The sequence below is a fragment of the Furipterus horrens genome, unplaced genomic scaffold (assembly GCF_987537825.1).
Source record: "Furipterus horrens unplaced genomic scaffold, mFurHor1.1.pri manual_scaffold_7, whole genome shotgun sequence".
Lineage (NCBI taxonomy): Eukaryota > Metazoa > Chordata > Mammalia > Chiroptera > Furipteridae > Furipterus > Furipterus horrens.
Window position 1 is genome coordinate 54151129 of NW_028327177.1, and position 17870 is coordinate 54168998.

A 17870-nucleotide genomic window follows, 5' to 3' on the forward strand; every position below is an offset into this window, starting at 1 on the left:
CATACTTCTAAAAGCTTCCCAGAACTGCTTAGTCAGTTTTATTAACCAGTAACCTAGAGAACTTCTCTTATTCTCTCAATCTTTATGGTACACTAAATGGTTTAAAATTACCAGTGCTAAATTAGAACTGGCATTGATTTCTCATGCCTTCTCATGGGGATAAATAGTAGTATCTTTTTAAAACATGTTTAATAATTTTCTCCAAATGTTCAAAGAGAAGCAATTCCTTTATTCTGCATTTGTCTTGAGGCTTCTTTCTTAATCCTGTCAGAGATCCAGTTGTAATATACATGCATAAACTGTTTGAATTTTTTGGCTGATAAGGAGTTTCATGCTAAAACCTATGAAATTAAATTTTGAATCAACTTATTTGCCTGTTAAAATAAGATATTTCCACATACATAACAAGCATATTTTTGCATCTGTATTTTTATTAAGTTGCATATGAACTATAGGCATAATCATGGCAATGAAAATTATTTTGTGCTTATTTTGCATTAATTTCACTTTGTAGAACAAACACTGTCCTTAGACACATACCCTTCAGGGTTATGCTCTCCAATGAATAGTCCCGTCACACCTTCTCCCTGAGGTCTTTCCCACCCTCACATTAATCTTTCTCTTCTTAACCATAGTATTTCCTCTTTGGATTAGTCATTAAATATTCCAGTGGAATGTGGTTCAGTCCTTCATGAAGTGCTTAATATGAAAATACAGTTTTATCATGCTTGCCCCATAAAAGATCTCTATGACAAAGAACATATGCACTTTAAGTATACAGGGTGGGACAAAAGTAGGTTTATAGTGTAAGTATATGAAGCACAAGAGTTTATCCCTGTGTTATTTGTCAGTTATATTGCTTTTCATACAAACAATAGTAAACCTACTTTTTCCCCACCTCGTATACACAATATATTATAATATGTAATGAGGAAAGGTATACATAACCAGGAAAGCTGACTATGAGAATGAAAGGTGTTTGTTGCAGAAAAGCTATACATGATCAGGAAAGATATCCATGCTGAAGTAAGGCATATATGACATATAGGGGATAAATGATGATGGAAGGAGAGTTCACTTGGGATGGTGAACACACAATACAATATATAGATGTTGCATTATACAATTGTATAACTGAAAGTTTTATAATTTATTAATCAATGTCACTCCAATAAATTCAATTTAAGAAGTAGGAAGAAAGGAAGAATAGAAAGAAAAGAAAGAAAGAAGGAAGGAAGGAACAGAAAGAAAGAAAGAAAGAAAGAAAGAAAGAAAGAAAGAAAGAAAGAAAGAAAGAAAGAAAGAAAGAAAGAAAGAAAAAGAAGAAAAGAAAGAAAGAAAGAAAAAGAAGAAAAGAAAGAAAGAAAGAAAAAGAAGAAAAGAAAGAAAGAAATATAGCAAAGAAAAAGAAAGAAAGAAAGGAAATTCAAATTTAGGTTAAGGTCTTAGCTTGCAGCCTTGACTCACTAATTAGATGGGAAACTTTCTCACACATGCTGGTTTCATAAACTGTGCTATTCACTTCTCTCTCTTAGAAGACTTATTGAACCATATGAAAAAGTGAATATTTAGATGTAAATTTACATATTTAGTTATTATTTTATATTTATAGCTTTTCTACTTCCCAAATTAATTCTAAGCTAAGAAGAGACCATATAATAGATATTGGTCTTGCTTTCAATCCTTTTAAAACTGAATTCATGATGTTGCAAATAAATAAGCATCCCATGAATGAAGCCATCAAGTGAGATGAAATAAAAACAAATGGGCTCATACTTGCCCATTTCAAAACTTAGATATAAAACTGTGTAGTACTGGGATGAGGACAGACATCTAGATCAATGGATAAAACTGACAGCCCCAAAACAAATCCTTACATCTGTGGCTAATGATTTTCAACAAGGGTGATACAATGACAAATGAGTGGTCTCTTCAACAAATGGTGCTGAAACAACTAGATACTCACAAGAGAAGGAATTACATTTGCCCCTCAACACAGCATATATAGAAGTTTTCTCAAAATAGATCAAATACCTGATATTAAGAACTAAAACTATAAAACTCATGGAGTGAAACATAGATGGGGAATCTTATTATCTTGGCTTAGGCAGTGGTTTCTTTATGGCACCAAAATCACAGGCAACAACAAAAAATAAAACATAAAGTAGATAAGCTGGACTTCATTGAAGTTAAAAAAAATTGTGCTTTAGAGGACCTTATCAACAAAATGGAAGAAAATACTTTAAAATCATGTATCTGGTAAGGTTCTAGTACACAGAATTTATTAAGAACTCATACAACTCATTAACAAAAACACAAATCTCCCACTTAAAAATGGGCCAAAAAATTTTATAAACATTTGTCTAAAGAAGCCAATAATAATCAAAAGGTGCTCAATATTTTTAATCAGTAGGTAAATAAATGAAAGTAAAAAGCAGGTAATACCACTTCACAGATACTAGGGTAGCTATAATAATAATAATAATAATAATAATAATAATAGGTAATAACTATTACTGGCAATGGTGTAGAAAAATTGTAATCTTTGTGTATTTTTATGGTACTATAAAATATTGCAGCTGTTATAAAAAAGTTTTGTAGTTTCTCAAAATATTAATCAAAATGTTAACTTATATGACCCAACAATTCCACTCCTAGGTATGTACCTAAGAAAATTGAAAATACATATTCACATCAAAACTTGTACATAACTATTAATATTAATTACTATAGTCAAAAAAGTAGAAACACTAAAATGTCCATAACTGCTGTATGGACAATTACCTAATCACAAGATGTGAAGCATCTTTTCATATGCTTATTTGCCATCCTGTATATCTTTAGTGAAATATCTGTTTAAGTCTCTTGGTGATTTTTAATTAGGTTGTTCACTTTTTATTGTTGAGTGTTAAAAGTTATTTCATATATTTTGAATAATAGTTCTTTATCATATATGTCTTTTGCAAATATATTCTCTCATTCTGTGGCTTGTCTTACTATTCTCTTCACATTATCTTGCACACCACAGATTTCTTTAGTTTTAATAAAGTCCAACATAATAATTATTTCTTTAATAGATTGTGCCTTTGATTTTTCACATAAAAATTCATCAGCATACCTAAAAGCAACTAGATTTTTCTCCTGTGTTGTCTTGTAGGACTTTTATAGTTCCGTGTTTTATCAACACATTTAGTTCTATTATCTATTTTGAGTTAGCTCTTAAAGAGGCTTATGTCTCTTTTTTTTTGTTGTTGCATGTGGATGGACATAGAGTTGTTTTAGCACTATTTGTTGAAAACTCATTTTTATTAATTTATTTTTTACTTAAATGGTATTGATCAAAACACAACAACACTTAAAAAAGAAATTTAAAAAATTACTTTATTAACATAAAAATAAAATAAATCTGGCATGGTTTGCATTATGGTACCATGTATGGAAAAGGTTTTCTAAATATATTTGTGAACTTATAAATATAAACTTTAAGTGTTCTCTATTTGTGTATATTGTGTGCAGATTTTTAATTTGCATGCCCATATCATTATGTTTTGTTTTGGAATGTGTGGAAGATTATAAAATCAGGGAAATATGACATTAACTAAAATGTCTTCTTAGAAAAATCAATAATTATGTGGGAGCATTATTGAATTGTTTAAACTTTTGCATTAATTCTTAGAAACAAAATTGATTTATACCTAGTACTCATTGTCGGCAGCCGTCCGTCTCGAGAGACGATGGTGTAGCTTCTTAAGAGTCTATCTGCACCGCCGAGAATGGCTGTGCAGTCCGACTCGGGAGTGACACGGTATCTGTCTCCTCCCGTGTTGAATCGACATCTTGCGATGACGCTGGAGGGTCCTCTCCAGTGAAGCTGAAGCTACAGAGCCTGGGCAGGGTGATATGGAGGGTCTGCTGTTGCCCATGCAGCAGATCCCCCCTCTCTTCGCAGCTGAAGGATCCAAGGGAAAGACAGAGTCAATACAGCTTGGCTTCAGGTGCGCCGCAGGAGTTGCCGGTGTTGACTACAACGTCAAACCGCCTTAGGGACTCCGGCTCCGGATTTTCTGTCGGGGTTTACTCCCTTAGCCTTTCCCCTGAAGAGGTATGCCGCAAGGCAGCGGAGGTTTTTTGGAATCAGAGTTTTCCTTCTCTGATGTGCCCTGACTGGAAGATCGAACCAGCGACACTTAGCTCGCAGGCCGACGCTCAATCCACTGAGCCAAACCAGCCAGGGGCACCTAGTACTCATAGAGCAAAAGTAACTGGTATAAAACAATCATCCATCACTGGAATGCCAGAGTTTAAAACTATATTACTTGTCCAAAATCCTCTGTTTTCTCCAATATATTGCCTGCTTTATGGAAGTAGCCCAAGTGTCTATCAGTAGGTGAGTGGATAAAACAACAATGGGCCATTTACACAGTGCAGTACTACTCAGTCAGTATATATTATTGCCATATTCTGTTAAGTGTTCAAGTGTATTTATAGGAAGATACACTGGTTATCTATTACTGCATAACAAACTACCTATATGTGAATATTCAAAACACCATTATTCACAGTAGCTCAAATAGGAAACAACCAAAATGTCCTTCAATGGTAAGCGGGCCAACAAACTAGTACATTCATATATGGAATAAATTTAACAATTATAATTAAAAAATGACACAATAAACAACTTTGATGGATCTCAAAGTCCTTATGCTTATAGGGAAAAAAGCCAATCTCAAAAGATATATACTGTATGATACTGTTTATATAACATTCTCAAAATAATAAAACTCTAGAGATGGAGAATGAATTTGTGGTTGCCAGGAAAGTGGGTAGTAGGCCACACTATTAAGGATCAGAACAAGGAAGTTCTATTGTGGTGATAAAACTGTGCTCTATCTTGATTGTGATGTGATTATATGAATCTATACATGACATAGAGTACATAAAATGACATATACATATATAACCAGATAAAACCTGAAGAACTTAAAATAACATTTGATAATGTTGTACCAATATAAATTCTTGGTTATATTACTGTACTATAATTACGTAAGATGTTACCATTTGCAGGGGAGGAGATGAGTGAAGGTTTTACAAGAAACAATCTCTGCAAATTTTTTTGAGTCTATAATTATTTAAAAATAAATACAAATTTGAAAAAAGTGACTGTCCAAAAATATAGCATTGCTATCCCTAGTTGAATCTAAGATGGACATTCGATTGCACTTGCTTGAAATTCTGGAAGGCTTAAAACTTACTTCTTCTTTCCCTTCTTAACATCATAGGTTGCTTGTTTACCATGAACTATGATTCCATAAAGAGATATTCATTGAATGGTATTCAATTATCCTTTATTGTTCTTTGAGTATCATCAATTAAACCATAATTTATGGTTCTATTTCAACTCAGTCATAAACTAAATTGGAATTTTTAAACAAATTTCAGAAATTCTCTGAAAGTCATCAGCTTAACCTGGTAATCTGTGAGTATATTTCCAGCTCTACATTATGATTCTATTGCAGATATCCTTGCTTTGTCACATTAGACTCCAGCCTTCTTGGGATCAGAGACCAAGCTTAGTATTTAAAAGTAGTCTATACTGAAAAAATACATATTCTGCATGGGGAGGTAGCCCACAAATATTTGTACAAGAGACACTGGTGAGTTATGAGTTGTGTTTGCTTCTGTTCATCAGTATTCTGACCACCTGATATTGAAATTGAGAATTTTGGCAATACCAGCAAAGCAAGTGTTACACACAGATCATTTCTAGAAAACTATTTTTTTTCTACAGAGTAAAATGCATTTTTATTTATGAAAAGACTTAAGAATTTAAAATGGTTGAAATATATCTTCACATGAACCTTGTTTCATAATTCTATATACTGCAGAAATTTTAGGAGCTTTCAGCTTCTTTATCAGTTAAATAAATAAATTTGTATTGGCTTACCAGAGCTAGTAGATACATTAATGCCATTCATTAAAATGCACATTAATAACTGCATTATACTTCCTTTCAAAATATCCCAGAATATTTCAAAACCACCAGTATTATAGGAGCACATATATTGCTTTAACAATCTAATAGATAGATCTAATGATGTCCTATGTGTTGAATTAGTATCATCTGTTAAACATTCATTGCTAATTCACTTTATAACATGCTTTATTAAAAGTCATTAAAACCTGCAGCTGCATCCCATAATCATTTCCTAAATATAAAGACTTGGTTTATAAATGATCTCCCTGTTCAAAATACTGCCATACAGCTCACAAACCCTTTGTTAGAAGCCAGAGAGCTTTTATTCTTTATAAAAGAAATGCTAAGTAATTCATCAGATGCCAAGCATTTTTTTGGCCACATATCAGCCTTGTTCCAAGTGTTCAACTTCTATGTTAAGAATAGTTATAATATAGTTTTACATTGATACTTAGAACTTTTATCTATTTGAGTTCCATCTTGCTCCTAGGATTCAATCTCTTCGTATGTATTCTCGATAAACCTGTAAAAGCACAGTGATTTGGCTCAGCTAAGCACACTAAAGTAAGGCTCTTATGTAAATATTCCAGAACTACACATCAAAAGAAGAAACTGCATTCATTTGGAGTTTTGTTAATTCTGTTCAGGGGCAAATAGACTATTGGGGGCTTTAAATGCTTGTATAAATAATGTAAATGATTTGTAGGCTTCATTCAATTGTTTATTATATAACTATACTTCTTTTAGACATATCAAAAATAGTTCTGAAAAATAAAGTTTTGATAACATTTAGAAAAATTTAATTTTCACAGAAAAAATTAAATTGTGTATAATATTAAATTGTGTGTAATAGAGTTGATTATTTCTCAAAATCATTTCATTTAAAATCTTCAGCATTTGTCAATATTTTTGGCAGTATTACCCATAACAATGTAACTGGTGGAAAGAGATGCTGGAATAAAACACATTGAGGAATATTGTTGACTTATTTTCACTCCTATTTATTCTATGGACAGTTTTTTCCTCACAATATTTTTGACCATTCAATAAAACGAACTATTTCATCTCAGCCACCTATTATTTTTTGAAATTTATTTCTTGGTACATTTCTAAAAGATATTAAAATGAGAGTTTTTTGCCAAGTCATTGTTTATTCTCCCATTTTAGATAAAAACAGAGAGGACTCGAAAAAATCTGTAACTAAATATGTCAGTTTTGTTTTTAACAAATGATATTGAAATCACAAAAGCAATGGTTATGCAGGCTACGGGACACAGAAGGCATCCTGTGTGCTGAGTCCAGTTTGTAGTTGGTTTTGTTCCATGAAATTTTTAAAAACTAAATTAGATGAAAATGAGACTTCACAAAATTTTGTTTTTAGTTCTCTGGTCCTACTCTAATTGAATCTAGCTGAGAGTTAAGGAACCCTCTTGGGGATGCAGTTTGCTACAAGCCCTGCTGGCCAGCCACACTCATTCCTTTACCACAGTGAGCCCTGTAGGCATTTGAATTTACAATCTATGCAAAGAGCTGCGGGTCTGGATAAGTAAACAGAAAAGGAAAAAATGTAGGACAAAGCATAAAGAAAAGAACTATTGGAGGTGTGCATAGTATATTTTGGAAGACAATATATATCACAGGAATTTTATCTGAAGAAATTGTAAAGGAACAACTATGGGACAGTCAGAGCTACAGCATGTTAGGTTGAACAACCTAAGTAATAAAACACCAACTTGACCAATTTCCTGCTGTTTATGGGCAGTGCACTAGTCAATCTCTGAACCCTGTTTTATTAACTGTTATAAACACAATATTGATAGGAAATTTTTTTTCATTTAACATATGAAAATGAAAAGACTTAGAGAGTTTATTTACATCTCTTGTCCAGGTTTGTACCATGAATGCATATCTAAACTAGAATTCAAATTCAAATCTCTCTCATCCTAAATCTCAGGTACTTCCCACAACAGGAGCATGGGAACATTTATGACAGAAATGGTCTGAGGGAAGCAGAAGAAAGGTTTCTGAACTCAACTAAATGTATAGGTTTTTGTTTGTTTTCTTTTTTTCAATTGTTGACACTATTACAGATATTCACCATCCCTTTCCCTTTGCCACAGGATAATCAAGAAAACAGATGAGCTATTAAATTAAGATAAAGTGATGTACCTAAGATCACATCTTTAGTTGATGAGAAACCATATTTGACTCAAAGAGAATTAGTAAGTACCTCATTTATTTTTAACCACACAATAGTGTTTACTGATGGACTTATACATTTCATGACCTTGGTCACTTACTTATTTCTCACCCTGAGTCCCTTTGAGAAAGCTCAAAGAGAATGCATTATTCAAAAGTTTTATCTGATAACATTATTGTTCAAATTCTGATACCATCTCTAAAAGATTCCTGCTTCCTGCTAATTTATTCAGTGAATTCATTAAGTAAGTATGTATTCCTTTAAAAAATTAAATCTTCAGCTATTTGAAATTGGGTAAATGGTAATATAGTCAATGTATGTAAATGTAGTTATAAATACTTCACACATTTTAATTTTAAAAAGTTATGCAAGTATGTACATTAAGTGTACTGAAGTGATAAAGAATTAGCCCCTATTTTAATCTATTAATTTAATTATTCTTTTTTAAAAAATAAGTAAATATTTTTACTTTAGCTTTGCTTAGAATTTGAAGACAAAATTCATGAAAATCTAGGATCATTTTCTGACAGTGTGAAAAATGTGCTGAACGAGCATCACAATGACAATTCGAAGACAACGTTTTTGAATCACATGACATTATTTTGATGAACTTCCACTTTCTGCTTTTTTCCTTTTTTTCCCAATTCTGTTATTTCTTTCCTATTTTCTTTTCTTTCCTTTTTTCTTTCTTTCTTTTATTTTTTGATAAGTGATGACAAACCCCCCCTAAAAAAAATCCCAAAATTTTATCACAAACTAGGTAATTATATACTTTTCCATCTCTGGTATTCAAATAGTATAAATAAACAATAATTTAAATTTCCTAAACATACTGCCTGTGTATGCTTAGTGATACTATATAAAACTATACAAACTAAATGTTTAAACATTACATTTCAAAAACCATAGTCACTTTTAAAACTCTAACTGATGAAAAATAAGCAATAAGATATTGCATAACTTCGGATTTTTTTGAAGACATCTATGAATAGAATGTGAGCTTTCCATTAAATAAATACTATATCTTTACAGCATTTAATTCTATGAGTTTCCATGTTGATATATCTAATAATAAGTACTATTCCTCTACACAGACCAGAAAATTATGACACGAAGAAGTGATTGATTCAGTTAAGGTCAAAATGAAAGTAGTGAAAATGAACTTGGGTCATGGTGATCACTTTGCTATGAATTTTGAATAATAAATATTTTAAAATCAGCTTCTACCTGCATTAAAATATTTATTCCATTAAATATTTAAGAAAATTTATGCTGAATTAGCACAAAAACATATTCTTTATACTGAGAGTTCTTAAATATGAAAGGCATGCCTACCATACTGTAATTAGCAGGAAGCTTTTGATGAGGGAAGAAATTAATCCTACTGGAAATTATAACTCAAAGACATAGCACTTTAGTTTCCAAAACACCCTTAAAGCCTTATATTGGGACTGTCCCATTTTCCAAACAGTAAGCATTCATTCATTTATCCCACAAATATTTAGGTGTCAACCATATTAAGATTGTGTCTTAACTGGTACCCAAAGTATCCACTTTTACAGAAGAAAAGTTAAGTTTCATTAGGTTGAGTTATTTGTCCAAGATCTAATGACAAGCATTCAAGAATCTTAATCTTTTGCCTATCACACATTACTTGTTCTGCTATATCATGGTACATGATATATTTTACGCATATACTGCAGCATGTCTTTTTCAATACACGCCATGTATAACTCACCTAAATTAAACAGGAGGAAATATTAAATAAGAGGTCTTTCTCCATTTGTGTGCTATTCTATGACTCACTGTACAGGTTTCTGGAAAGCTAGTATGATTACAAAAATAATTTCCAGTTTAAAACATACTTTTCTTCACTAGTAGCTTTTACTTTGCTTGTTAGAATTGGGTGAATATACAGGTTTCTTGTCTGGAATTTACATTTTTAAAAACAGCACAAAAATAAAAGTCAGTTACTGAGGGTCTTCTTAAATTCGAATAATAATCATCTCAAAATTTTACAGTGTTTTATATACACAATTTAAACCTGAGAAAACACTTCCTAAGGCAACTCTGGACATTCAAATCTAGTATAACCTGTAGGTATCAATAATTGCATTAGAATATCCAGTTAATATTTAGATGGTCTACATCAAAAGGTAAATAAGAGATGTTTTTATAATATTTTAGGATTTTTTAAAGGTTTTATTTGTTTATTTTTAGAGAGAGGGGAAGGGAGAAAGAAAGAGAGGGAGAGAAACATCAATGTGTGGTTGCATCTCACATGCCCCCAACTGGGGACATTGCCTGCAGCCTAGGCATGTGCCCTGACTGGGACTCAAACCAGCAACACTTTGGTTCACAGGTTGACACTCAATCAACTGAGCCACAACAGCCAGGGCTATAATCTTTTAGAACTTAAAGATTCATGCCAGAACTCTCTATTCCACTCTCCACATACCATTTCTTGTTAAAAAAAGAAAAGCAGCTGATCAGATTCCAGTGCTCATTTCTAATTATCCTCTAGACGTATATACACTTTACATTTTCCTGTTTATGCAATCCTATTTCACCTTTTTCCTTTGAGACTCAAATGCAAGCAACAGCCCACAACTCTTTACCAACAAAACAGTTCCCTCACCCCACCACCACTGCCCTTGTCACGGGAGGGGATGTTGAATCATTGTGTCCAGTACTCTGCAAACCTCATGTATCTGTTTTCCCTAATGGGCCACAATAACTATCAGTTTCTTTTACTAGGATATGGTATCCTGGAATAAAGCACTGATTTCTCTTTAAAGACAGGTGATTCTGTCCAAAAATGTTAAGTTCCATTAACCCAGCCACTCCTTTGCGGGGGGTGGGGGGGTGGATATTACATTTAGATAGGCATTACATTGATTTCCAAAACTCCATCTCAATGAGCTCCAAGCACTTTGCCTGAGCTTGGAAGGGTGAATTAGAGTTATTTATTTCTAAGACTATATCTCCAAAGGAATTAGGCAAAGGTACTTTTACTTTGTGCAGTTTCAGGAACACATAGATAAGACCTGCCCTCTCTACCACTAAGAAGGTAACTGCAGCCGCATACCCACGGGAATTCTTCCTAGAACACATTCTCTGCTTTCATTTTATGAGATCCAGCCACAAGAGTCCATGTTAACTCATTGATATCCAAAATATCAGCCTAAAAATATGCCATACATATCTTAAAACATCATTAATTATTGCATGAGGTAATTTCACTTTCACATCTCTAAGATTAGAAACAAATATCATGGGTTAGGAGCACATTGCAGTTCTCCTGGGAAAGAATTCAAATTAATGGTACATTTTCTCCTTCTCAGATGACCATTTCTGACCTATATTGGGCAGCACAGCCCCCAAGCAGCTCAATGACATAGATGCCTCTGCTCCCTTTCTGCTAAGCAAGCAGGTTTGTGGTCAGGGGTAAATGATATTTAAGTATGATTTTTCCTCAGAGTGTAATTGTTCCTCTCAGTCAGTGCAAAATAAGGGCCTATCAGCCCACCAACAAATACCATCCTAACTGCCTCAGAGGATTTTCTTATGCTGAAATTGAGAAAGAGGGTATGTATGGATACATATTAGGAGTATTTTATTATCAGTTGCATATGAACTATAAAATTAAAAGAAAAAAAGCTAAGGAACTATAATTTTTCAAAGGGGTAAACTCTTTCCACAGCGTTGGTTATCCATATAGCATCATATATGCTTATATGATTGTAAAAGTCCATTCTTGCAAGTCAATACTCTCCACAGAACTGAATGTGTGCATTGGAATTGATTAAGCCCTTATTGAAATGTCAGGCATGGTCTATAAATTTGTGTAACTGCCTTTACCCAGTGAAACCTTTTTATTAAAGCAGAATGCTTATCAAGGTCACTATGAAAGATGGTAGTTTTAAAGCTCCAGGGGAAGACTCCAGAAATAAGAATCAACAGAAAACAGATTTAATGAACACTTTAGAGTATATGATTTATCAAGAACCTATTTTCCCCTATCACTTTTTTGGATTTCAGTGATAAATTTATTTTGTAGAATTAAGAAATCAGAATGCTATCAAAATCCAGCTCTCCTAAAAAAGACACACTAAAGCTTCTCACTTTCTGCCTTATGGAAGATGTGGTTTGAGTAAGCAGTCTTAATCTTTAAAGGGCAGGAAAGACCATGCTATTTATTTAGTTAAGACTCTACAGGTGTAGCTGTACTTGGGGGTTCAGATGAAGAGAGGTATTGGGTGCACATGCATACATGTGTTTGTTCCTGTATATTGTTTTGCAAATCATAATCATCTAAAGTATAATAGAGGATGTGGTTAAGCCATCTACTTGTAACTTCTTGAATCTTGCATACTATGTAACACGGACAAGATCACTTTAAACTACATGCATAAGACAAAACAATCCCTCTTAACGAAATACCAGATTATATTATTTTTTGGGAAAAAAGATATACACAAATTCAAAAATTTTTTAGATCAGCAATGTAAAAATATCCCAAAAATATCCCACTAAGAGTTTACTATAATTATATAAGCTGATATATACAATAATGTTTAATATTCTTGTCATATAAGAGACTTCAGAGAAATAAAATATTGAACTATGTTATTAAGCAAGAGATTTCCTAAGATCATAATGCAGGAACAATGATTTAAAATTTTTTATCTTCTTAATCCACAAGGAAAATAATGTATATAGTATTTCTATTAAATTCTTGAAAAAAAATCATTAAAGTTATAAATAAGCAGAAAACTAGTATTATCACTTACCTGCCAAGTCAAAGAATTAGAAGTCTTTTAGTGTCTCTAATGTAGGATTTTGAGTAGTTCTGGAACCTCCTCTCACAAAGCTACATTCAAAAACAGTTGCAATCTTCTCATGAATATTGTTTATTGCAAAACGTGTGGGCCTTTGGGCATTTCCATTCCTATTGCAGAGCCCATGATTTCTCAGAGCCTCTAAGAACTTTGACTTCACTCTTCTGCTTGCATTTCTCCCAGGTCCCTATAGAAAATTATTCTTGAAGTTGCTGCTGAGTTTAATCTGTGGAACAAAAGTACTCGTCGGAGCCCTGTATAGTAATTGTAGCAGCTGCATAAGAAGGGTTATTTTTTGTCTGTTAAGGAAGAGGAGCGGGGGTGAGGGATTATTAGGAGGCACAGCCTTTTAGCTCCGAGAAGCAGGAAACTGAGCTGCCTGTGGCGACAAGAGTGGAGGCAAGGACAGCGGCAGAGGCAGTGGCAGCGCAGTTGTGTCCCTGTGGCTGCAGCCCAGTCTGGAGACGCTGTCCATACCCTTCGGTGCTGAAGTATGAGGACTGGTTCAGGACTGAAACCCCACCTTCAGCCTGTCCCCAGATCGCTTTCCTCCACGAGAGAATGTGAAGGGCTTCCTCGTCTTCCAGGCTCACCTTTCCTCTGGTGCCTTATATTTTGATAGGGGTTAATTCCTTGTCCAAAATAATATTCTCATACTTATTTCGTTGGAACGTTTCCAGACATTTGACGCTGGAAGTAGGAATACATGGGAAATCAGATTTAAGCATCTTCTCACTTTTCAGTGGCCGTGAACGAGTTTCCCAACGATACAAATGAAAGGAAACGCACGAAAACGGGCAGGAGAGAGGGGGAGAAGTGGGGTGGGGTGGGGGAAGGAGGATGGGGACGAGAGAGGAGGGGAGAGAGAAATAAAGAGAGAGAGAGAGAATGAAAGACGAGAGGAGAGAGAGAGAGAGAATGAAAGAATGAAAATGAATATAGATTATGCACCATAGAAAAGCCAGAGCTTCTTTCGGTACCCCATTACATGAAACGGAAAGGGGCTATTTTGGAAGACTCTGCAATTGATTACCAATTAGGTAGACCCCATTTAAATTCTGAGAAGAAATCCCATTTGAAATTCCTGGATTAGACACAGTAAAGAGGTCGTGTGGGTTCTTCTTTAACCCTCCAGACAAAAACGAAAAAGAAAAACGAACGAAAGGAAAGGCATCTCGGCTTTGCTACCTTTTAAAACGCTGCTGAATTTGTTCCCAATCGTTGCAGAGCTTCTATAAGGATACAGCCGGAAGTCGTTCGTCTGAGTGTCAGTGCTCGGGGAGCCTTGAGAAACAGCTGGGCGAGCCGGGAGCCTCCCGGGGCTGCAATACCAGCCAGCGCACTCGAGCCGCCCACAGCCCAGGCTCTTGCGGGGGTTGGGGGCGGGGGGGGCTGCTTTCACAAAGGATCAAATAAGAAATGCATAAAGTCAGCAGGAGGGGTGACAATACCCGCCCTTTTAAAGCCAGAACAACTCCCAACGCTGCAGGCTCTTTGCCTGGGGTTCAGCGCATTCGCAGTCTCGCCTCCCACACTGCCCTTTAGGCTCCCTGGTCCGGAGTCTGCGCCCTCCCCAGGCCTTGCTAGCTCGGCGCTCCAGCTCTGTGCAGACACCCACTTCTGCCCGCTCCACCAGCTTTTAACTACTGAGCATAAGGGAGGGTTTGTTTGGGTGGTCCCCAGGGCAGCCACGGAGGGCTCCACCACCCACACTCGGCAACGGGTGCAGACGCCAGTAGGGTGAGATAATGGAATAGATACACAACATTGAAACTGTTGGAAAACTGATCCAAAATGTTGTCTGCGAGGACTATGTGTGGTGAAGAAGGAAATGTGGTAGAGGGCAATGGTCACACAGCACTCCTCTTCAGGCTCCGATGTGTGCAGTGTGGAGTTCGGCTCCAGGAGATTGTTGGTAGACTCGTGAGGAAATTCGGAAAAGAATGACTAGGGGTACAGGGGTGAAACCGGTAGAGGGAAACATTATTTCTTCTAGGGCTCTAGGATAGCATCTGGAGGCTCTCTTTGGCCTCCCTTCCCTGCGAATTTCTTGGATTCGTCTTCCTCGGATACTGACCGTAGAGGTGAGGTCGTAAAGGTAGTGTTTTCCTCCCAAGCTTACGGCGCGGGGCTGGAACGGGCTACAGCGCGGAGCTGCCCACGCCTCCTGAAAGTAACGCGCGCTCCCAAGGCACTGGCTGAGCTGAGGCCGGGCGAGCTAGGCGCGCGGGGGCTGTGGCAGCGATAGCACTGCCAGGCGAAACATGATTGAACGGAGAGCATTTAGGAGTGAAAATCAAACAGGCAGGTTATTTACTCGCACGAAAAGTCCATGTTTCCATTAAACTTTGAGCCTTTTCCCGGCCGCGCAGACGCCTTCACAGCCCCCGGGTGGCCAGCAGTAGGCACTGTCCGCTTCCTGGCTCTGGCTGGAAGAGGCCATGTACGGTGCTGGACTCACTGCGGGCGGCTAGCGCTGTGTCGAGCTGCCAACGCAGCAGTGTTGGCCGTGGGAAGAAGCCTAGTCAGGTTTCCCTCGTAGGCCTTTCCAACAGAGGCACTTAAAAGGTGTGAGGGAGTCTCTCAAGCTGTGTCTGATGAAGCCTTCTGAACTCATTGGAATATACAAACCTACCCAGGGTATTGGTTACTTGAGGCTCATTTAGAAGAGTTGTGTTTTGCTTTACCGCCCATGTGAAAATAGATGGATTGCTCAGGATTGTGACAAATGAAGTTTCCCTTATCCCTTAGACAAACGTAGACAAACGCATGCTTCTTGTAGCTGCATAAACAAGTACTTGTCATTTGTACAACTAAGTTTCAGAAAGTGCAAGGTTACTGTTGGAGGATGAAAACAAACCTCCTTGTGTGAGGAATATTCTTCTGGTGCCTCTCTCCCCGTAGTAAGTAAAGGGGCTTTTCTCCGCAGGATTTAATTCTATGCTTACTCCAGTTGACTGAATTGATTGTTTGAACTATTTTCTCCCAGCATGTAGAAGCAAGGATAATCGAAGAAATATAACACAAAAGAAGAGCATTAAAAATTAGGCACACACAGTACAAGACTGTTACTAATTAAGTGCATATGCACTTGATTATTCAGACCTGGAGGAATACATTCTCTCTTCCAGAGTGCTGATTGACATTAATAGCAGTCTCTCTCTCAGTCTTTCTTTCCTCCTCCCTCTCTCTCTCTCTCTCTGCCAGTAAGAGGGAAAGGAGTTGATTAATTTGAACTGTCCAAGTAAAGCTATGCTAGTTTAATATCTTCTTTTGAAGGAGCAAAACCCACTCCTTATTTTCCTCATCAAGTTGTGTAACCAGTTATGGAAATTAAGATGATGAACATAAAATGCAGCCTAACATCTGATACTACAAAAGAATATAAACTGAAGTACCATAGAGAGCAGATAAACTGAGATGAATTAAAGAGATGTTTGATGAAATTTCACCCTTGGAGCAGAGTTTTTAAAGTTTAAAGTTTATTTTAAATGTAAATTGTTACTTATTTCAAGTTACCATTGTTTTAGAAATGTAAACAGTAAAATGTGAATGTAAAATATGAAAACAATACAATATATAAGCTATTATATTCACAAGAAAATTTAGTACCCATAGGGTGGTTACTGTGAATCCTAAAGCAGGTCATTCAATCTGTTTACAAAACTAGGACACAATTCCTACCCAGCCCACTTCTCACAGTGTAGGAATTTTAGAAAACAATACATTGTGAAACTTTCTAAACACAATTTAAAATTCTTTAGAGGAGGAAATTTGAAATACAAAGTAAAACCTCCAAACCATATGATCCAGAGTAATGATATTGTATATGAAACTGTCACGGGCTGTATAACTTATACGAGACTTAACTATTTTGGGCCATCTTGAAACCATATATAAAATGGTAATAATATCATTTCTGTTAACCTCATTCAATTGTAATACACAACAAAACAATATGCATAAAAACGTATAATTCTATAAAACTATGTAATGTAGTCTATGGATTATTCTTTGATCATTGTTTCTGCACCTCAATTTCAAGACTGGACAGACAATTTGCGTTTTCAATTTTGATTAGTGTATTTTCTAATTATTTCTCAGCACTTCATGTTTCCTATTAGAGATAGGGCTATATAAATCCAATACTCACATCTGAACCCTTTTCAGTATAATCACTAGTATTATTTTGAGCTGATTTATTTTATTGTGTTCAAGTAAAACTAGATATCTATTAACCATTATTTCTTAATTAGAACAAAGGTCCCATTTTTAAATATCCTCTTATGCTTTTGCTAATGAGCTGTTGTTGAGTTGTACTCATTTTCTCCCTTTTATGTAGGAACCATCATTCAAAACAAACCTTTAATTGGCCAAGATGTAATTACCTGAGTCATAACAATTAAGTCCAAAGGATTTCATCTGTGTTTGCTTTTGTTTTAATAAGTTCAATTGACTACAGTTACAAGAAAAAGGTGGATGGGATTTCAGAATTACACTGGCTTCAAAGTAACTGAAGTGCAAAACAACTAGTTTAGATTTGTTTGATTTTTCTCTTGGGGAGGTATCAAGTGAATGTCAGAGAAACTTAGGAAATTGGGCGCTGTTATTCACAATTGCCTATGAGAGATTTCATTTTAGACAATAGGTCTGTGAGCACTTTTTTTTTGTTTGTTTGTTTTTTCTTTTAAGAAGGACTCTAAGTTGATTACGACTTGCTTGTAAAAAGAGTGCTACTTATTTGGATAAGTAATTTAAACTTTTTGAGTCTGCATCTTTCATTTAACATGGAAATAATGCAACCTGCTTTGTATGGTTAAAGTAGAAAACTTGATTCAGGGACTTGTATGTA

General features: G+C 35.4%; 1 protein-coding gene across 1 annotated transcript in view; it reads right to left on the minus strand.

The window, feature by feature from the left end:
• The window catches only part of SNTG1 (syntrophin gamma 1), an 850024-nt gene extending 836270 nt beyond the window's left edge, over window positions 1-13754 (minus strand). The window contains exon 1 of the mRNA XM_090283711.1: window positions 12971-13754. The gene's annotated coding sequence lies outside the window, so the exon portion shown is untranslated. The remainder of the gene's footprint in view (window positions 1-12970) is intronic.
• Between the last annotated feature and the right edge of the window lie 4116 nt (window positions 13755-17870).